This window comes from Elephantulus edwardii, unplaced genomic scaffold, assembly GCF_000299155.1.
Source record: "Elephantulus edwardii isolate Elephantulus edwardi_28Jun2011 unplaced genomic scaffold, EleEdw1.0 scaffold00047, whole genome shotgun sequence".
NCBI lineage: Eukaryota > Metazoa > Chordata > Mammalia > Macroscelidea > Macroscelididae > Elephantulus > Elephantulus edwardii.
Window position 1 is genome coordinate 19,608,716 of NW_006399797.1, and position 23,600 is coordinate 19,632,315.

The following is a 23,600-nucleotide window of genomic DNA, read 5'->3' on the forward strand; positions in this document are numbered from 1 at the left end:
TGTGTCTGATACAGGCTATAGTCTTTGCAATCACTTGTTATGCATCAGAGAGTTGGACAATGACTAGGAAGGATAGAAGAAGAATTGATGCCTTTGAGCTATGGTGCTGGAGAAGAGTATTGAATGTTCTGTGGACTGACAAGAAAACAAACAGATTCAACCAGGAGAGGGTTAAACCTGGCTGCTCCTTGGAGGCAAGGATTCTCAGGCTTCATCTGACTTACTTTGCACATATTGTAAGGAGAGACCAGTCCTTGGAGAGGCCATCATGCTTAGGAGGGTGGAGGGACGACGCAGGAGGGGAAGACCATCCATGAGGAGGATTGACTCAGTGAGTGGGGTAATCGGGATGGGTGTGTCGGAGGCAGTGCGATTGGCACAGGATAGAGCAGTGTTTAGGGCTGTTGTACATGGGTCACTGAGTCACAAGCGACTGGAAAGCACATAACAACAACAACAACAACCATGTTGTTGTTATGCACCATTGAGTCAGAACTAACTCATAACTGATCCTCCAGAGGGTTTTCAGAGGCAGTTAATTGCACAAAGGAAGATTGCCTATCCTTCTCCTGTGGAGCAGCTGGTAGACTCAAACTGTGTGCCTTTGGTGATTGCAGCTCAGTTTCTTGGCACTAGGCCATAGTAACCATGAGAACAGGTAAAATGTATATAAACCTTCAAGAAGACTACATAATATAGAATAAGTTTTGAAAGGTTTCATTATTAAATTGTTACCATTGAAAGTGTTCTGGTACTTTTAAAAACTTATTATTTGAGTGAACGTTTACAGAGAAAATTGGGTTTTGTTCTACAGTTGATACACGTTTTGATTCATGGCATTATCGCAGCTCCCACAATGTAATAGCATTTATCCCATTCCTTCCTGTGTTTTCCATTTCCAGTCATACTTCTTTTCTGCCTTCTGAGCTTTATCCCTGGACAAAGGTTGCCTTTTGTTCTTGTATGGTTGGGTTCTAAAGTGTGCATACCTCAAATCTCCCTGGTGTTATTGTTCACCTTATTAGTCTGTTGTTTGGCTGAAAGTTTAATTACTTGGGAAGGCAGGGGGGGGGTGAAAATGTGCTCCAAGCTTGACAAGTGACTAAGAACCTTCGTCTTGGGGATTCCCCCAGTCTGTATCAGATTAGTAAGCCTGATCTAGCTTATAATATTGAGTTTTGTTTCACATTTTTCTCTCACTCCTTCCAGGGTCCCTATTGTCATTCCTTTCAGAGAAATAAGCAGTGGTAGCCAGGCACCTTCCAGTGCCTCTGATCTCAGGGCCATGGAGGCTGGAGCTGGCCTTGTCCATTAATCCTGTAGACTAATAGCTTCCATGTGTCTTTTGAATTTCTTCATTCTTCTTTGCTCCTTTTCATGGAGTTGCTCCTTAGTTACTCATTAGCTTTTTAATTTTTTTTTACTGTGATTAGGGTGAAAATTTGCATGGCATATTGGCTTTTCAATCAATAATTCATGCCTATTTTATTGTAAGTGCAGTTAAGTCTCAGCCCACTCATAATTGACCCTCTCATGGGTTTTCAGGGACAGTAAACTGCATGGGGAGAGATTGCCCATCCTTCTCCAGCAGAGCAGCTAGTGGATTTGTACTGGATGCCATTGAGATTGTAGCACAGCACTAGGCCACCAGAGCTCCTTCATACAGAATTTGCTTTGTAACTTTAATTACAATATCTAATCAGAGATGATGAATTTCATTGGGAAAGTCAGCTGTCAGGAACCTCTCAAGAGTACTGAAGAGCAACGATGTCAGGCTGGAGACTAAGATGTGCCTGATCCAGGCTATAGTCTTCGCAATTACATGCTATGCATGAGAGTTGGACAGTGACAAGGGATGATAGAAAGAGAATTGATGCCTTTGAGCTGTGGTACTGGAGAAGAGTGTTGAATAGACCATGGACTGCGAGGAGAACAAACAGGTTTGTCCTGGAGAGGGTGAAGCCAGAATGCTCCTTGGAGACAAGGATTCTGAAGCTTCGTCTGACATACTTTGGTCACGTTGCAAGGAGGGACTGGTCCTTGGAGAGGAACATCATGTTTGGCAGAGTGGAGGGGCGGCGCAGGAGAGGAAGACCTTTGATGAGATGGATCGATTCTGGGACTGGAGCGGTGGGAATGAGTGTGTTTGAGACGTCAAGGTTGGCACAGGATAGAGGAGCGTTTAGGGCTCTTGTACATAGGGTCACTATGAATTGCAAACAACTCGATGACACATAACAACCACCACCACCACCATCTACTTATTCTATACTGTCTTTCCCTTCACCTATCTTAGTGTTATCCATTTGTTAGATTTTACTCCCCTCTCAATAACTTCCCCTTGCTTATAGATGTACTAGAATGCTTGTGTGTAAACTTTTATTAAGCTTTTTACAATAATTACAATTTTTACAATGATTTTATATCATATTTATCCTTCTGTGATCAACTTATTTCATGAAGCATAATATCCTCCAGATTTTTCCACATTCTGAGGCATTTCAGAAATCCTTTATTTCTTCTGTTGCCTAGTACTCCACTGTGTGACTGCCATAGTTTCTTTATTCACTTGTTCATTGATGGGCACTTGATTTGTGCCCATCTCTTTGCTCTTGGCTATTGTTAGTCACGCTGCAGTAAACATGTTCTTTTTGTTAAACATGTCGTTGTTAGGTGCTGTTGAGTTGACTGCAACTCATGATGACCTTGAAAACAATAGATCTGAACATTCCCCTATCCTACACTGTCCTCAGGCGCTCCAGTTTGCTTGAGCCCATTGTTAACAGTCACTGTGTTAATCAGTCTTCTTCTTTCTCATGACCTTTCACAGTGTCTTGTCTTTTTGCAAGGACTAGCCCAGCCTAACAACATGCAAAAAAAAATGTGTAATAAAATTTCACCATCTTTGCCTCTATGGAGCACTCTGGTTGCACTTCCTCCAAGATAATTATGTTTGTTCTTTTGAAATTCCATGGTATATTCAATACTCTTCACCAAAAGCACAATCCAAAGATATTGATTCTTCTGTCTTCCTTATTCGTTTTCCAAATTTCAAATGCTAGGAAGTAATTGAAAATACCATGACTTAGACCAGGTGTCCCTTAATCTTTAAACTGATATCCTAGCTTCTTAACATTTTGGAGAAGTCCTTGACACAGATTTTCCCAATGCAACACACAATGAGCACGGTTGTGCAAATATCTGTTCACGTCCCAGCTCTTAGTTCTCTAGGACATATGCCAAGTAGTAAGATAGCTGGATCAAATAGTATATCTTTTTAAGGGAATATCAAACTACTTTCCATTGAGGTTACCATTCACAATGGCAGTGTATGAGAGATCTACTTTCTCCACACTCACACCAGCATTTGTTGTTTACTGTTTTATTGAACTTGGTTATCACAAACTTTTAAGACCAAACTTAATACTCACCAAAGTATCATGTAGAATATTGTGTTTGTGGACTATGTAATGCCAGTTGGCCTTGATGTCCCTCACGATTATGATTCTGAACCCCCAGGCCCAGAACCGAATTCCCTAAAGATATTTGGTAATACCCAAGGAGTTTTCATAACTTTATTCCCTGTATTGTCTACTACACTCACGAGATATTTGCTACACGTCTAAATAAATATGTAGGAATAATCTTTGCTTTGATATTTTGAAGAATTAAAGTTTTCTTTTAGATCAAAACCCCAAATCCGTAGATATCTTTAATCTGAAAGAAACCAGAGTTGGGAGTGGAAGTGAGGAGTATTGTTAATTTTTTACATTCAACATTTATGAATGGGAATTCCACTCATTTCAGTTTATTTCCCAAACCTTTCAAAATATTAGCATCAATGAAAATATTCCAAAGCAGCATATGTTAGTTTACTCTGAAGTAAGTCCTTACCTATCTTCTGTGTCACATGACAATATTAAATAAAATCAATTTGCTTTTTGGCTTGCAATATGTCTTCAGATGAGAGTAAAAACTATAGGCAATATGGCAACTGACCATCTTTAAGAATGAGGTTGATAAAAAAGTGAATTATATAATGCTTGAGGAAAAATACGTGACAGCATAGAGTTACTTTTAAAAGGAGGAAAAATACATCATAGCATAGAGTTACTTTAAAGCTTTAATGTTGGCCAGGGAAGATTAAATTGCCTTTGGGGTGTACAGATGCAGAAGATTCCGTTGGTGTACTTTTCAAAGCAAAGACAGATGATATTAGAAAATAAGCATGAGAGCTTCTGCTTTAATCTGTCCACATTAATGTTTTGATCTATAGCTAATCAGAATTGTAAGTAAGGTTCAAGAAAATTTGCTTTTCTGAGGCATGCAGACTTTTAAATACATATATTTAAATATAAAATATTTTTCTACCACAAAAATAAGATTGAACAATTGCTCTAAATTAAACAATTCTGTTACTTGTTAGTGAATTTCGTTCAAAAATTAATATGGAATAGGAACATAAATAATAAAAACTCTGTGCTGTCAGAGACCTCTCCAGAGTCCTGAAGAGCAAAGATGTCAGTCGAGAGGCTCAGTAGTGCCTGATCCAAGCCATGGCTTTTGCAATTACTTACTAGGAATCAGAGAGCTGGATATGACTAAAGATAACAGAAGAAAAATTGCAATGACTTGCTATGTGTCAGAGAGCTGGACAATGATTGACAAAAGGAGAATTGATGCCTTTGAGTTGTGGGGCTGGAGAAGAGTATTGAACATACCGTGGACCACCAAGAGAATAAACAGATCTGTACTGGAGGGTGCTCCTCCTTGGAGGCAAGGATTTTGAAGCTCTTTCTCACATACTTTGGGCATGTTGCCAAAGGAGGATCCAGTGCTTGGAAAAGGACATCATGCTTAGAAGGGTGGAGGGACAGTGCAGAAGAGGAAGGCCCTGGATGAGATGGATTGATAGAGTAACTGGGTTAAAGGGGATAGATGTGACAGAGACAATGAGACTGGCTCAAGATAGGTCAGGGTCCAGAGTTATTGTACATAGGGTCACTGTGAGTTGCAGGCAATTCGATGGCACCTAACAACAAGCTCAGCATTAAGAAAGAAAGGAAATACTAAAATGTAGTACAGTCTCCAAAATTAAAATACTGCTGCCTTTTTAAAGGATCTATGAGAAAAGGAAAACAAACTACTATCCAAGAGATCTATTAAATATAAAGATGATGCTAACTCCTGTTAAAAATCCTACAGTGACATCCAGATCTGAGCTCCTAAGCATAACATGTAAGATTAGCTTAATCTGATCTGATTCTGGCCTTTGATGCTATTTGGACCACCGCATGTAGCAACATAAAATCTGCCATTCAAATATGCTCTCTCTACCTTGAAAATTTTGTGCAGGCTGTTCTCCAATTAGAAATGTTCTTCCTTCTTACACCCTTCCCTTTATTTCAGCCAATATATCACTTTAAAAGTCAGTTTAAGTGTCAGTGTTCAAGGGAACTCTAAATTAGAAAAGTTATTATTAATTGTTTAATGTAAGTAAAAAGAAAGTTCTATAAGAGTTTGATAGAAGAAGAAAGTAATTTCCAGTCAGCTAAGATTTGTCAGGAATTTTATGGGGCCATTGGTTTTAATTTAGATCTAATAGGGACTAGGAAGTCTTTACAGTTTTTGTCTTATTTTTAACTTCTTTTTTGTTTGAATAGGAACTTTTTATTTTATACTGGTTTACTTTGAAGCTCATATACATTGTTTTTCTCACCAGATCTTTCCATTTTCTTAACCCACCCCGCCATCCACCCATCAAACTGTGCAACCCTATGATTACACCCCCTACCTATCCTCACCCTGTGCTCTCAGTCTCTCCCTCCCCCCTTAGATCCTCATACACATTGTACTAGTTATCTATTTCTACAATAATGGTCTTATACAGTATTTGTCCTTATGGGACAAATGAATTAGTGAGTTAGTTCACTTAGTATAATGAGTAAGTGAATTAGTATAATGAATAAGTGAATTAGCTCACTTAGTATAATGCTCTCCAGTCCCTCCCAAGTTAGATAGTGATTTACAAAATCATTGCTTCTGCGTGCTGCATGGTATTCCATTGTGTGAACGTACTATAATTTCTCAGTCCGTTCAATTGTGATTGGACATTTGGGCTATTTCTATGTTCTTGCAATGGTGAATAATGCTGCTATGAACACTGGTGTACAAGTTTCCATTTGTGACTTTGTACAATGCTACGACCACTCTGGAAGGCAGTTTTGCATTTCCTCAGAAAGCTGAACATAGAAATTCCATATGACCAGCTATTCCACTGCTTGAAATATACCCTGAGGAGATGAGAACTGAAGCACAAATGGACACTTGTAATTTATAATCTCATTTACTCAAGTTTTGTCATTTGGTTTGCCAAAATAGAGAGTTAGCTTGCTGGTTATGTTAAGGTAGAAAAGTCACCATTAAAAAAAAAAGGGGGCAATATTCTATTCTCTTCAATTTACCCTATTCATTCATAAGAACTTTATTCTCCCACAAATTTCCTTCCCAAATTATTCTGAAAGTCTTAACCTTGACTGAGATAATTCAGATACATGCCAAGGGCTATTTCTTCCGACCATAGTATGATGTCTACTGTTTACCCCTTTTCCTGTTCTGACTCGTGGTGTGTAATGCACCAAGATGCTATCAACTACCCAGCAGCCAATTGTGCCCCACGTGCTCAGCCTGGGCATTCTCCATCTTACACAACAAAGTATACCAGCAGGGCACTAGAACTGTGATTGAAATATGTTGTTGTAAGGTACTATCAAGTTGACTCTGACTCATAGCAACCCTGTATAAAACAGAACAAAACATTACCCAATCCTGTACCTTCCTGGCACATTCTACTGTGTTTAAACTTTTGATGTGGTCACTATTTCACTCTATCTTGGTTAAGGGTTCTCTGTGTTGGTTTGTTGTGGGGTTTTTTTTAATACTAACCATCTATTGTACCACATTTAATGTCTTTCTCCATGGCCTGACTCCTAATAGTGTGTGAGATGAAGTATGTGAGATGAAGTGTGTGAGATGAAGTCCTTCCATCCTTGTGTTTTAGGAAACATTTTGGTTGCACATCTTCCAAAACAGATTTCTTTGTTGTTGTTTTTTAATATTTCATGGCATATTTTATATTCTTCACTAATGCCCCAATTCAAAGGCCTCAATTCTTCTATCTTCCTTATCCTTTATCCAACTTTTACAGGACTAGAAGACAACTGAAAATATCCTAGCTTAGGTCATGTGTACCTTAGTCCTCAAAGTAAAATCCTTGCTCTTTAGCATTTTAAAGAGGTCCTTGGCAGTATCATTTGATTGCAATACATCATTTGATTTCTTCACTGTTTTTCCCATGAGTATTCACTATGGATCCTAGTTAAAGAATCCCTTAACAACTTCAATCTTTTCTCCATTTATCAAAATACTGGGGGTCTTTTTGGTCCATTTGTGAAGACTTTTCATTGTGGGGTTGTTTTTGTTGTTTTAGATTTTTGAGATGTCATTTATAGTGAAGGCTTCATCAGTAAGTACTTTAAGTCTTCATAGTTTTCTGCAGACATGAATGTGCCATATGCATATCACAGTTTGTTAATAGCAAATCTTACCATCCTGATGCCACATTCTTTTTAGTATAGTCCATCTTCTTGAATTAGTGGCTTAGCATACAGATTGGATTTAATGGTGAAAGAATACAGACTCTATGCATATCTTTCCTTATTTTAAACCATGCAATAAACCATCTCCTTGTTCTTTCTGAACAATTGGGCATAAGGTTCCTTTATTTCGGATGGCTGCCCTCTTCAAGCAGGTCAGATAGGATTCACAAATCAGATACTTCCAAATCAGCATGTGGACAGCAAATTTACCCAAACACAGTGGCTGGAATTCTAACCACTCAATCTGACCACCCAGCTTACTTCACTATGTGTGTACATGTGCACACATATATTTTTTTAATTAGGTTATTTAATCTCTTTGCAGAAGCCCTCCTGCCCTAATTGGAAATATGCTGACAGTTTTCTGGACCCATAGTAATTAAATCCATGGGGTTTTTTTAGCCATACAGACTTATAAGTAGGGTTAGTCTGGGTACATTACTTATTTGTGCTCAGTGTGTCTCTATTCTGATATTCAGTCATAACTGTGGAAAGGATTATCTACATGGAGGACTAAAGGCCCTGTGGGGTATCTGAAAAGAACTGACTGTGAAAGTTTGGGTAAAGAAGAGTGTAGTGGCAGTGATGAAGGCTCCCTTGGTGATGGTGGGTACCAATAGAGCGTCCTAGATACTTTGTTGTGTCAGAGGAAGAAGCCTGAATTGAGCATGTGGGCACAGCTGGCTTTCGGATAGCTGATAGCATCTTGACACATCACCACCACGTGTCAGAGCAGGAAAAGGGATAACAGCTGACGCCACACTATGGTCAAAAGAACTAGCCTTTGGCATATCTCTGAGTCATCTTGGCCAAGGCAGGGACTTCTAGAGTGATCTGGGAAGGAGATTTGTTGGAGAATAAAGTTCTTAAGTATGAATAAGGACAAATTCACAGAAATAAGATATTGTAGCTATTTTTAATCAGACTTGTAAAAATTGGGGGTAAATATGCTGGGGGGGAAATAAAAGAAGTTTCTATCTGAATAATTTCAACTTAATGAAAGTCCTAGGAAACTATAGCAGGTTAGACATATTGATTCAGGTAGCGAAAAAAGGTTGTTTAAAGGCATAAACTTAAAAAGGATAAAGAGAACAGGAAAGAAAATTATAATAGATCTAACAGATTTTTCTTCACCAAGATATATCTTAGTAGAGGTGGTGTAAATCAAGGAGCAAGTAAATTCCTGCCATAAAACCATAGAAAAGGACACTTTTGAAGGCCAAAGTATTGTAGAAAATAGGAAGACCCATTGAAAGTCCTAACAATAAGCAGTAAAAGCATCTCTCTTTTGGCTCATACATCCAGGCAACTGTCTACTCACCACCTCGCATTCCCACCACAAACAATAACCCTTGACAGAAGATTGGAGATTTACAGTCTGAAGAAAGTGACCCAAGAGCCTCTGGACTCTGGATACTAGTCACAGTTAAATACAGGGGTGAGACATTGTATTGAAAACAAGGGCATTAATGATAGCTCACTACTGAATGGTGAGACCAAGTCCCCCTTCCAACATAGGGTTCTCAGGATACTGGTAACCAGGCTTATGCCTACCCAGTCAGAGAGCATTCTTCCCTAAGAGAGACTTCAGATAGTGACATTTGGGGGAACCCCAGATTAAACATTCCTTTTCCTTCATGTTCACAGAGGGTAAGACCCATCAATTGACACTCCAGCACATGGAGCTTCTGTTTAGAAATTTAAGACAGTAGTAGTTTGAAACACAAACTATAAAGTCAAAAACCTCATACATTTGAGGAACTCCCTATCATTTAAGACAGGACCAATCACACAGAAGGGGGAAAAAAAGAACTCAAAGCAGAGACAATGCAGGCAACAGAATGAAGCCATCTAAAAAAGAAAACACCGATTATTAATATCTCCTCAGATATAGAATACATTTTCCTTCATAAAGCAAACATGAGACATAAAGAAGAAATGGAAATTAATTTGGGAACCAAAAAGGAGCTTTTCAAGATCAGAGGTATTTAAAAGTTCAAAAGATGAAGAAATCTCCTAAAAAGTAAAATAAAAGATTGAGAATGGAAGAAAAATCCTTTTTAAAAATGAGAGAATATGTCTTAGAGGTCTAATGGCCTACCAGTTTGAGTTCTATTAAGAGATAATAGAGTAAACAAAGAAAAAAAGGGATGATCGAGTAGATAAGGCGGGAAAGTTTTCAAACCTGAAGGACATGTTCTCCCAATTTGAAAGAGCCCACCTAATCATTGTGCATTCATTATAACCATCATCATTATAACCTACAACAGTAGTAACATTTTAAACACTTCTCCTATGGGAAGGAAGACCAATATAAAATGGATCATGAATTATGATTGCTCCAGTCATCACTACCACAAACCAGGAAGCTAGAAGATAGACATTCTGTACCTAGGAAAACTATCAGTTCTAAACGTTTACAATTATTTTCTCTTATTCCCCTACCCTGCGAGGCTGCTATAAATGTGGTAATAAAGTAAGAAACAGGAAGGCATCAAATCAAGAAAATAGGGTGTCCAGAAAGCTCTGGTGGTTCAAAGTCAAAGCATTTGATTTAGATGGCTAACCAAACTATAGCTGTCTGTTCTTACAAAGAGTAGAGCGTAAAAAATGTTGTAGGACTGTTTTGCTCTGTTACATGGAGTCTATATGAAATCACCTCAATGGCACCAAATTATTGCCGGGCAGAACAGAAAATAAGAAAATTCCTAGGATAATGGTGAGAAGTCTTAGACCCTCTGTATGAGGTCTGGAGGACAAGAATGAATACAAAATAGAACAGTTAGGATAGGAAAATGAGAAAGGCAGACTTTCTGGTGTGAAAATATATTGACTGGAAATTCAGAATTCTTTCTGAGATTTGAGAGTAAATTTGTAAGAGATTTATAGAAAACCAAGCAAATGCAGGGGAGGGAACATCTAGGATAAATTGAAAGTGCCAAAATAAGAATGAGCACACAGCAGGGATTTGTTATAAATAACACCTACAATAAGACAAATACTATAAAAGGAGCAAGGACAACCAAGTCTAACCTCTATTTAATGCATCAAAGGAGAACTATCCCCACCAACCACATTCACAGTGTAAAACTAATCCTTATAAGGTCACACATGGTCTTCTGCATCTACTTCTGTTAATTACTAGGTCCAAAATGTGCTTCAAATGACCAATAGACTTTACAGAATCTCTTTTTTTCACTCATGGTTGTTGAGCTTCTCAGAAAAAGGGGTTCATGGGTGGGGAGGCAAAGGATATCACACAACGGAATCCAGGTTTCGTAAACAGCAATCTCAAGCCAAGTTAACAGCAAGACACAGTTCCTCAATTAGTTCTGACAGCTTCTCAATGTCAAGATACAGTTCCTGAATTAATCCAGGCAGTTCTCAGTCAAAAGCAAGACACCCCTGACAGAGGAATCTCTAGCTCCAATGGACAACACACTACTTTGTCTGGTTCTCCTTTCCTGGTGTTTCCGTCTCAAGGGTTCTAACCTTGGCCCTGTGTGGCTCCATCGACCTCTGTCAAGCTATACCTTGCCACAGTCTGTCTCTGCAGTCAATCTGGTGTTTTTGCTCACTCTCTCTGTCTCTTTTCTCTCTCTCTCTCTCTCTCTCTCTCTCTCTCTCTTGTTGCTCTCACAGCTGTTGATGGTTGAAGATGCTGGTCTATAGTTGAGGCAGCTGGACACCACATCCCCAGGAGAGCTAAGGGTGGTGGTTGGAACGTCAAAGATTCATTTTATTTACATCTTCCTACCTGGCCTTCTGGTCAGGTCTAAGGCGATGGATAGAAAATTATTCTTAAAAGTCCTTACACCACAAACACTTGTTTGATTAAATATCAAAGTCTATGCTAACCATGGTATTGGAGCTGGAGGCAAGGAGGCAGGGACAGTAAGAGGGGCATTGCAAAAAAGCAAAACCTTTATTTTCTCAGAGGCTGGAAATCATATGTGATGTGACTGCTCATCTTTTTCCTGCAGAGTGGTTAATTGATTATAACTACTTGCTTTTGCACTGGTAGTGCACCTCCTTACTACTAAGCTACTAGAACTCCCTGTGGAGATAAATACTAGAAGGAAAATCTAAGAGTTGTGAAAGGTTCCTTCTAAGAAATCGGGCTCAAGAGGTAAAAGGGTAGGGCAGGGGCCTTGTGGTTTAATTTTAAGTTTTCTTTTTAAAAAAATAATTTCTTTCGGGGAGCTCTGGTGGCCTAGTGGCAAGAAGTTACACTGCAATCAAATCCACCAGATGCTCTGCCGGAGAAGGAGGGGCCATCTCCTCCTGTACCAGTCAGACCCAATTTGACAGTACACACACACACACACACACACACATTAAAAAAAATAAATAAAATTTAAAAAAATAATTTCTTTCATTATAAGACTTGTTATTTAAATATGTGAGTAACAGAGGGACTAGAATAGTGTGTGTTGTATAAATATGTGTTAATAAAATTCCTTGGAGAAGGAGATGATGCTGGAAAGGGTGGATTGGTGAAGGGAAGGAAGAACCTCAACTAGGTGGCTTGACACAGTGTCTGCCGCAATGGGCAATTGTGTGTCAGGAAATGTGAGGATGGCACAGGATAGAACAGGGTTCAGACTCGGCAGCACCTAAGAACAATAATAAAATAATGTAGATTAGATTTTTGTTGTTGTTATATTCCGTCAAGTCACTTGCGACTCATAGTGACACCTCTGAACCCTGCTTTATCCTGTGCAACATTATTGTCTCTGACACGCCTACCCCCATTACCCCAGTCACTGAGTCAATCCATCTCATTGAGGATCTTCCTCTCTTGCACTGTTCCTCCACCCTCTCAAGCATAATGTCCCTCTCCAAGGACTGGTCCCTCCTTGCAACATGCCCAAAGTATGTCATACAAAGTTTCATAATCCTTGACTCCAAGGAGCAGCCTGGCTTCACACTCTCTAGGATTAGCCTGTTTATTCTCCTAGCAGTCCATAATATATTCAACACTCTTCTCAAGCACAAGAGCTCAAAAGCATCAATTCTCCTTCTATCATCGCTAGTCATTGGCTAGCTCTCTGACACATAGCAAGTAATTGCGACTATACTGGCCTGGATTATGCACACCAGGATTAGTCTCCAGACTGACATATCACTGCTATTCACTACTTTGGAGAGGTCCCTGACAGCAGGCTTTCCCAATGCAACTCGTCTTTGGATTTCCTGGCTACTGGTATAAAGAGTGTTGATTGTGGAGCCAGACAAACTAAAGTTGTTATCAATATTAATCTCTTCATCATCTATCCTAATGCTGACCATTGGCCCAGTGATTCAAGCTGCTCTGGAAGAATTGGCTAAAAAAATAAGGCCCCAGGAATTGACGGCATACCAATTGACCTGTTTCAACAAACGGATGCTATCCTGGATGTGTTCACCAAGTTTTGCCAAGAAATCTTGAGAACAACCACCTGCCCAATTGACTGGGAGAGATCCATAATTATTCCCATTCCAAAGAAAGGTGACCCAACAGAGTGTGGACATTATCAAACAATAACATTAGTATCACATGCAAGCAAGACTCTGCTGAAAATTATCCAAAAATGACTGAAACAACAAATCAACAGAGAACTTCCAGAAGTGCAAATTTAGTTTACAAGAGGCCATGGTATTCGGGTTATTATAGCTAATGTTAGATGGATCTTGGCTGAAAGCAGAGAGCACCAGAGCAATGTCTGTATTTCATTGACTGTGCAAAGGCATTTGACTGTGTGGATCACAACGAACTGTGACTAACTCTGAGAAGAATGAGAATCCCAGAACATTTGATATGTGAAACCTGTACTTGGACCAGGCGACTCGACAGCACATAACAACAACAAAAGACCTTTTTTTTTTCCATTTTTTTCAACCTTGTAACTTACTAACCAATAACAGCAAATCATTACTCCGTTGGTTGTTTTTAAAACTACATTAGTGACTTATTGATTGCTCTTGAGACATTCATTGGCACATTTATGCATGCTCTGTCACAGCTTTTTAAGAAAAAGTCAACAATTGCATTTATAATAGCAATGCTTGGGAAGGTGAATAAACTATCCATGTTATTGACAGCTGGAATAAATCATTACATTATTCTCAAACTAATTTGACATTCAGTCTTTTTAGTTATTGAGAGTGTCAGTGTGGAAAAAATATTACTTCTTTAACTGTCAACTCTGCTCCCTCAATTGTAATCTTAGTTCAACTGAATGGAAAAACAGCTTTCCTTAAAACCAAATTCTATCTCCTTGGAATTGTTCAGTTAGTCCCAGAATGAAATTAAGGCAAGTATGAATCTGGAAAATAGTACAATTTAAAAGTACTATACCTCGACCAAGAGGCTGTGTTGCTAATAGAACAATGGAACACAGCATGGTTTAAAATTAAGAAAGGTGTATGTCTCCTTTCTCCAGACCTATTTAATCTATATGCTGAGAAGATTATTTAAGAAACTGGACTCTATGAAGAAGAATGTGGCATTACAACTGGAGGAAGACTCCTCAATAGCCTTAGTTGATGCTAAATTAAGCCTCAGCCCACTTTCACGCAAAAACATATTTTCTATTAAAAAAAACCCAAAACCTTTTATAACCTTCATTATACAAGTTACACAGCCTTGCTTGTGGAAAGTGAGGGCAACTTGAAGCACTTTCTGAAGATCAAAGACTGCAGCTTCCAATATGAATTATATCACAACATCAATAAAACAAAAATTCAAGCCACTAGACTGATAGGCAACATCATGATAGAAGGAGAAAATATTGGAAAATGCCAACAATTTCATCTTATTTGGATCTATAATTAATATACTTGTTACAAGTAGTCAGATCAGAAGAATATTACACTGAAAACGTCTAGAGTCAGAGGCCTCTCCAAATTACTGAGGAACAATGATGTCCATTGTAGGGCTAAGGTGTTCTAGATTCAGGCCAGGGTGTTTATAGTAACTTGCTATGTATCTGATAGCTGGATAATTATTAAGGATCACAGAAGAAGTGATGCCTTTGAATTGTGGTGTTGGAAAAACATACTGACTATCCCATTGGCTGCCAAAAGAACAAACAGATATGTCTCGGAGAAGGTGTAGCCAGAGTGTTCCTTGGAGGCAAAGAGTATAAAGCTTCATTTCACATACTTTGGGCATGTTGCTAGGAAAGACTATTCTTAGGAAAGGGACATCATATTTGGGGGAAATGGAGGGACAGAAAAAGAGAGGAAGATCCTCAACCAGGTGGTTTGACCCAGTGACTGCAGCAATGGAATTATGAGATTATGAGGATTGGACAGGATTCAGATCTATTGTTCATAAGGTCACTGTGAATTATATTCCACTTGATGGCACCTAACAACAACTGTGTGGTAGAGAAATGGGATTTCCTGTCACTCATCTTTCTTATAAAAGCCATTATTCATTGAACTGTTTAAAATTTGTGCAATAGATATTAAATAAATAGAAATATTTAAATCAAACTCCTAACTGGTTACATTTCCTTCTTGGCCCATCTTCTAGCATTTTGTCCTGTGGAGGAGTTACATTTTTGTGCTTACTACAATGTTTTGGATTTAAAATACTTTCAAGTATTGCAAAAATAACAAGAGCTCATTAAGTACACTGTGTACACTTCAAAGGCTCTTAGAAAATGCTTTATAAATACTGTGTTCACATTCTTCATGTCACTGAGGTGAGGACAGTCAAGATTCTTCCATTTTATGGGAGGGAAATTGAGATTTAAGGAGAAGTTTATATGTCTCTAAAGGCTCACGTACTATTCAGTAGCAAAACAAGCAATAAAATCTGAATCCTTTCTTTGAGAAATTCTTTAATACTTCTATATCTTGCATATACAACTAGAAACTAACACAGAAGTTACTGAGTTTTGTTGGGTTCTTTTTCAATCAATTATTTGTTAATATTATAGCTAATTACATTAGGGGGTTTTTTTGTAATTTTTTAAAGTATACACTAGCCAACTGCTTTTTTAAGATCAGAACCGATCCATAGCTGACCCTCTGCGGGTTTTCAGGAAAAGATTGCCTCTCCTTCTCCCATGGAGCAGCTGGTGGGATTAGAACTGTGTACCTTTGGGAAGATGAGCCAGCCATTGGCATGGTAGTAGATATAAACTCCAGAGCTGTGGACCTAGATGAAATGTGTAGCAAATGTCCTGTTGAGGGCAAGGACTTGATGTGCAGAAGGAACTGCAATGGAGGGGTTGATGAGGATGGTGATAGTTAGTCAAGAGCCAAATCATTTCTGCCAAGACTTGGAATTAAGACAAAACAGGAATCCCATGAACAAGTTTAGACAATGCTGGTTTTAAAAGCCAGCTTTGTCTGCCATGTGGCAAATCCACAGAGAGACATAGAGGAGTAGAAGCAGAGAGTGGAAAAATCATTTAGGAATGAGGAATGAGTGAGATTTACCTGGCAGATGGAACCGGGAGAAGGAGGAGAGAGCCCTTGGCGCTAGGCCTGCGCCAGGCACGTTGACATGCAGTTACTCTCAACAACACAACTGCAGCAAAAGCAAAGGAGGATGGAAACAACAGGACAAAGTTTCTCGGTTAATCTTTGCTGTCAATAAAACACTCACTTGGAGATGTAGACCTTCTGAAGGCCAAACTTCAATACACAATGAGAGACTAAAGAGAAATCAGCTTTGGTTGGAATGCTGACTGTTTGTAACAGCTTTGTTGTTGGCTGCCAGAGTCATGGTGACTTTCTGAATAATGGGGTTGAAGCATAGTGGTCTGTATCATTTTCAGTAAGTGAATTTCAGAAGTCGATCACCAGACCTTCCTTTCTAGTTCTGCTTAGTCTGGAAGCTCTGTTGTTTCCGAGTCATTGTTAGGTTCTCTCAAGAGCACTACAACTTAAGAGTGATGCTAGGAGCAACACATCCAAACTTTGCACTGTGTCACGCCATCCTCATCATCTCTGTTCTACTCAATCCCATTGTTACAGTCACTGTGTCAATCCATCTTGTTGAGAGGTCTTTGTCTCTTTTGTTGACCCTCTATTTTTATCAGCATGATATCTTTTTTTGAAGGACTGGCCCCTCCTTAACAACATGGTCAAAGTGAGTGAGAAAAAAATTGCACCATCTAAGAGCATCATCAAGGGTGCTCTATGGAGCACCCTGGTTGCATTATCTCTAAGATGTATTTTGTTCTTTTGGCAGTCCATTGGATATTCAGTTCACTTTTCCAACACCGCTATTCAAAGGCATCAGTTCTTCTACCATCATCCTTATTCATTTTCCACTTTCAGATTGAAAAGACCATAGCTTAGATCAGGTGTACCTAAGTCTTTAAACGGACATCATTGCTTCTTAGCACTGTGGAGAGATCCTCGACAGAGTCACAGCAACATGCAAGTCACTGGCAGATGAGTGTTGACAATATTTGAAGTACACTGACCAGTATATTGACCAGAGACTCACATGAAAAATCTCTCCTAAGAAAGGCAATAATTCTACCTTTTAACCACTGCTGACTCCTTGGAAAGTTGTACAGTGAGATAAATCTAACTCAGCGGATTAGGACTAGATCACAGAAACTTTGCCCATCAACCGGTGAGTCCCTTTCTAGTGCCAGATGCTGTGCCTGGGACTTCCACATACTTTATCTTGTTTAATCCTCCCCACAGTAGCACATAATAGGTGTTACAATTACAAGATAAGGAAGTTAAGCCACAAAAGCAGAAATGTGACCAAGGTCTCACAGCAACTAGGTGGCAGGACCAGTATTTGCAGATAGCAGGCAACCAAAGGTTTTCTGAGCCATGATGAGTGAGGAAGGATCCATTTTGGGGTGGTTTGTTTTTTTAAAAAAAATAGTAAAACTCAGCTCCTTTGCTTGTGCTTCAAGATGTTGTGTGACATAAATGTGAGAGGGATAGCAAAATTTTATGCTATTGGTGTGACACAATCCTAGAGTCACACTCATGCTAACTGAAAGACATGTCAGGTCTCTGCTTATTGCACACAATAGAAAAAACAGTGGGCATGTCTGCCTGGGTGAAATGAAAATAAAATAGATCACATTCCTTTAAAAAGCACTTTGGGGAGATTTTCTTTACTTGAAATGTTGCTTTGAGGGTCTTTCCTGTGTAATTATGTATAGAATAATTGGGCTCAGTCATAGTCCAAAACTGTTTATCAAACTCTGACATAGGCCCAGGGATGTTAATACTTCTTGGATTACAAAAACAACATGTCTTCATAATCTTCTGTTTTTCTTTTTATGTTTTCTTCTTATTGTCCAATATTAAAAACAAGTGAAATTGTCTGTGAAGAAAGAACTGTGGTGTGAAAGGGGAATAGTTAGGGATGCTTCTTCTACATTCTCTTTTGAATAAAAATTTTATACACATAAACACACATGTGCAGGCTTCATTTTTCCAAAAAGTAAGCTTAACTATTTCTGTCACCACAAAATGAATATTTCCTGCATATAATTCATGTGTGGTAGTTCAGTGGCTGTCAACCACATGAGACTTTGACCCCATGGGACATTAATTGAGCTATGTCTGCAGAAATTGTCAGTTGTCACAATGGAGAGGCTGCTACTGGCCTCTAGTGGGTAGAGGTCAAGGATGCTGCTAAGCCCTGCAATGCACAGGACAGCCTTTCCACAACAAGACTCAGCCAGCTTTAAATGTCAGTGGTGCTGAGCTTAAAAACTCTACCCTAGTGACAAAGCTGAGTATTTTTAAGTATAAAGAAAAATAGACGATATTATTTAAGTGAACATCTTCATTATTGTGAATTACATCACAGCCTTAGAACTCTGTAGATATCCATGTTCAAATGTTTCACTAAAACAAATAAAAAATATTGCACACTGACATAATCTTTTTAAATTAGGTTTCAAAGCAGCCTCTAGGGAATATAACATAAATTAGATTCTGGCATTACTGTATCTCTAAGATAAATTTAGAAGAATTTGTAGTTATGCAAGTTCTCTATAAACTATAAAACTCTAGACCAAAAAAATGGAGTTATTATTTTAAGAGAAAAAAGGAAAGAAAATATAAAATATTAGTTTCTTTATCCTTCAGAAGAAGAAAAAAGATAATGTAGAATGGAGCAGGAAGAGATTTGGGGGAAAATAAAGGTAAAGAAAATTACAAGTAGTTCCCAACATAGAATAGGGTTCCTTTCCAACACCTCTTTCATAAACCAGTTGTGATAGAAGTCAAATATTTCTTTTTTAACTTGTTATTATTCTTGCTTTTAATTATCAATGTTTTATAAATCCGTTTTTTGTCTTTGAAAATTTGTGAGTGAACATCTGAGAATATTCAGTAAATTTTTTGCTTCTGATTTTGTAAATCACTACCTAAATTGGGAAGGACTGGAGAGCATTATGTTAAGTGAACTAACCCAATCCTATAAGGGCAAATACTGTATAAGACCATTATTGTAGAACATGTATAATCATCCAAGGGGGGAAAGGTAGGAGCAAAGGGTTGAGGAAGGGCTGGGGATGGTGTGGTTAATCATAGAGTCGCACAATTTGAAGGGTGGAGGTAGGGGTGGGTAAAGGAAATGGGAAAGATCAAATGTGAAAAACAATGTATGCAAGCTTTTAAATAAACCACTATATACACTTCACCAAAGAAGACATTCAGATGGCAAACAAACACATGAAGAAATGTGCAAAATCCCTAGCTCTAAAAGAGATGCAAATCAAAACAACTATGAGATACCATCTCACCCCAGTAAGAATACCGGAATTTAACAGAACAGCAAGCAACAAATGCTGGCGAGGTTGTGGAAAAACTGTAACCCTTATTCACTGCTGGTGGGAGTGTAAAATGGTGCAACCACTGTGGAAGGCAGTATGGCACTTTCTCAAAAAGTTGCAAATAGAAATACCATTTGACCCAGCAATTCCACTACTGGGAATATACCCCAAAGATACCATAACCGACATCCAAGCAGATATATGCACACACGTTTATCGTGGCTTTGTTCACAATACCAAAGAGCTGGAAACAACCCAAGTGCCCATCAACAAATGAATGGATAGAGAAGCTGTGGTATATTCACACAATGGAATACTATGAATACTATTGAAAAACAAGCAACTCATGAAGTATTATTCAAAATGGATGACCCTGGAGGACAGTATGCTGAGTGAAATATCTCAGTCACAAAAGGACAAATACTGCATAGTGCCACTATTCTAAAATGGGACTGACGTCAGGATTGGGAGGAGACTGAGAAATATGGGATAAATAATGAATACAGCATTGAAACAGATGAGGGAGAAAACTGTTTAAAAGGGATATGTGATTAAGTTTTATTGTCATTACAGGAGTCCAGAACGAAGTCTGCATAGTGGAGTGGACCTGGGGGGATGGATTATAAAACAATGGGGGAACTTTTACTTTTCAAAGAGAAGAGTGTACTGGGGCGGGGGGGCGGGGAGGGGGGAGGTGGGCCTGGAAAAAAGTGCAACAATGAATGAACGGAAATTCAAAGTCTGTAAATTTTCATTAAAATTAATTTTAAAAATTATTAAAACAAACAACAAACACTAAAATTTCATGCTGCAACCTTGTATGTGATTCATGCTATTGAAGATAAGATGTAGCAGTGGATTCCTGAGACTATTAGTCCTTAGTCACTCTTCAAATCTGGAATAAAACTCACCCTCATGACTCACCTTCTGCTAAACAATAGGCAGGCTTATACAGTGTACAGAAACACCATGGAGGAGACACTTTCTCCTTAGACTAACCAACATCATAAAGTTCAATTAAGAAAGGATAAAATAGATTAATAGAAAGGATTAGGGGAAGAATTGGGAAGGGTGTGATTGCATTGGCACCAAGTCAACAGCAGTGCATTTAAGGGATTTAGAGTGGAGGGATAAGGGATTTGTGTGTCCTGGTTTTTTGGCTTGGGTTTGGGATGTGTGTGTGTGTGTGATATTGTTGTCTTATTTTATTTTGCTTTAGTGCATTGAAAGATGTCACCAAAGGAGTAAAAGAGAATACATAAACGAGGAAAAATTTAACAAAAATATACCCAACAAGGGATTTATCTGTAGTATTTATAGAAAATGTCAACACCTCTACAACAAAAATTCTATATAAAAATGAGCAGAAGACATGACAAATACATTACTAAAGAAAATATCCAAATGGCTAGCAAACACATGGAAAAATACTTGCAATTATTAGCCACTTGATGTTGGTGTTAGATGTCACTGAGTTGAGTACAATTCATAGTGACCCTATGAACAACAGATCTGAACTCTGTCTTATTCTGTGCCATCCTTATCACCTCCGACACACTTGAGCTCATCACTATATCAATCCATCTAGTTGAAGGTCTTCTTTTTCACTGACCCTCAGTCTTTCCAAGCACTGTTATTCCTCTTCAAAGAATAGCCTCTCCAGGCAACATGTCCAAAGTCCATGAGATAAAGCTTTGTAATTAATCCTTGCTTCCAAGAAACATTCTGATTGCACCTTCTCCAAGATATATTTGTTCATTCTTTTGGCAGTCCATGAGATATTCAGTATTCTTCTCCAACATCACAGTTCAAAAGCACCAATCAAAACAGGTATCATCTTACTCCATTATCAATAGCAGAGATTACAGTTTTTAAAAAGAAAATGATAAATGCTAGCAGAACTGCAAAATGGTGAAAACAAGGCCAGGTGCTGATTGCAGAACAGACCATCAACTGCTCATATGCAAGTTTAAATTAAATCTGAAGGTCAAATCAAATCCACAAGAATAAAAATTTGACCTTGCAGCTACCCTACCTGAATTTAAAAACCAACTCAGGAACACATTTGAGGCCTTGAACACTGATGAACAAAGACCTGATGAGCTGTGGGAAGATATCAAGAGTATGATCCACAATGAATGCAAAAGGTCATTACAAGACAGAAGAAGAAAAGACGAAAATGGATGTCAGAAGAGACTCTGAATATTGCACTAGTGTGCCGAGAATCTAAAGCAAAGGGAAGAAATCAAGAAGGTAAGGAGATGAATAGAAAATTTCAAAGGGCAGCAGCACGAAAAGACAAAGCAAAGTATTATAATGAAATGTACAAAGAACTGGAGTCCAAAAATCAAAAGGGCCATACTCACTTGGCATTTCTTTTCTTTTCTTTTTTTTTTTTTTCTTTCACTAGTTAACAGTTTTAGTTTACTTGGTTCCACAGTCAACACTCTTGGTAACAGCAGCCAGGAAATCATGAGACGAATTGCACTGGGAAAGTCAGCTGTGAAGGACCTCACAAGAGTACTGAAGAGCAACAACTTCAGGCTGGAAACTAAGGTGCACCTGATCCAGGCTATAGTCTTCACAATTACGTGCTATGCATTGGAGAGCTGGACAGTGAATAGGGATGATAGAAAGAGAATTGATGCCTTTGAGCTGTGGTGCCAGAGAAGAGTGTTGAATATACCATGGACTGCTAGAACAAACAGGTTTGTCCTGGAGAAGGTGAAGCTGGAATGCTCCTTGGAGTCAAGGATTCTGAAGCTTCATCTGACATACTTTGGGCATGTTTCAAGGAGGGACTGGTCCTTGGAGAGGGACATCCTTTTTGGAAGAGTGGAGGGATGGCGCAGGAGAGGAAGACCCTTGATGAGATGCATCAATTCTGTGATTGGGGTGGTGGGAATGAGTGTGTTGCAGACAGCAAGGTTGGCACAGGAAACAGCAGCATTTAGGGCTCTTGTACATAGGGTCACTATGAGTTGCAAGTGACTTGATGGCACATAACAACAACAATAGTTTATATACAAAATTCTAATACAAATTCAAACAAATTCTTTCAATTTCCCTCACTCCCCCACCCATCAAATTGTACAACCCCAATGATTAATCCACTCTTCCCCTTGTACATCCACATCCCTCTTCTTCCTTCCAGCCCCTCCCATCCCTCCTAGATCCTTATATTCATTCTACAATAACAGTCTTATACAATATTTATCCTTTTGGGACTGAGTTAGTTCACTCAGCATAATGCTCTTCAGTCCCTCCCAAGTTAGGTAATAATTTACAAAGTTACTGCTCCTGCGTGCTGTATAGTATTCCATTGTATGAATGTACCATAATTTCTCAATCCATTTGTTGGTGGTTGGACATTTGGGCTGTTTCCATGTTCTTGCAATGGTGAATAATGCTGCCATGAACATTGGTGTACAAATTCCCATTTGTGTCTCAGTTCTTGTTTTCTCAGGGTATATTCCAAGTAGTGTAATAGCTGGGTCATATGGAATTTCAATGTTCAGCTTTTTGAGGAAGTGCCAAACTGCCTTCCAGAATGGTTGCACCATTTTACAATCCAACCAACAATGTATAAGAGTTCCTTTCTCAATAAATACTGTATGGTGTCACTGTTGTAAAACAGGACTGACCTCGGGGTGTGGGGAGACTCAAAAAGATGTGTTCAATAATGTATACTGCATTGAAACAGATGAAGGAGAAAACTGTTTAAAAGGGATATGTGATTAGGTATTTTTCTCATGATGGGAGTCCAGAATGAAGGCTGCATAGTGGAGTGGAACTGAGGGTGGGGGGAGGGATTGTAAAACAATGAAAGAATTTTTCTTTTACTTTTCCAAGAGGGTAGTGTCCTAGAGGGGAGGGTTGTGAGGGGAGAAAAGTGCAAAAATGAATGAATGGAAATCCAAAGTCTCTGTAAATTTTCATTGAGAAGAAGGAGAAAGAGGAGGAGGAGGAGGAGAAGGAAAAGAAGAAGAAGAAAGAAATGTGCAATAAAACAAAAAAAAAATAGTTCCTTTCTCACCACATAATCTGCAACTTCTATTACTTGCTGCCCTGTTAATCTTTGCCACTCTTACTTAGTGAGATGGTACCTCATTATGGTTTTGATTTGCATCTCTCTTATTGCCAGTGATTTGGAGCATTTCTTCATGTGTCTGTTTGCCAT

The 23,600-nt window shown here is 38.7% G+C and overlaps 1 protein-coding gene across 3 annotated transcripts in view; it reads left to right on the plus strand.

Moving 5' to 3' along the window:
• LOC102847706 (leucine-rich repeat-containing G-protein coupled receptor 5-like) overlaps positions 1-23,600 on the plus strand; it is a 224,564-nt gene that overhangs the window by 55,030 nt on the left and 145,934 nt on the right. The gene's annotated exons all lie outside the window — the stretch shown is intronic.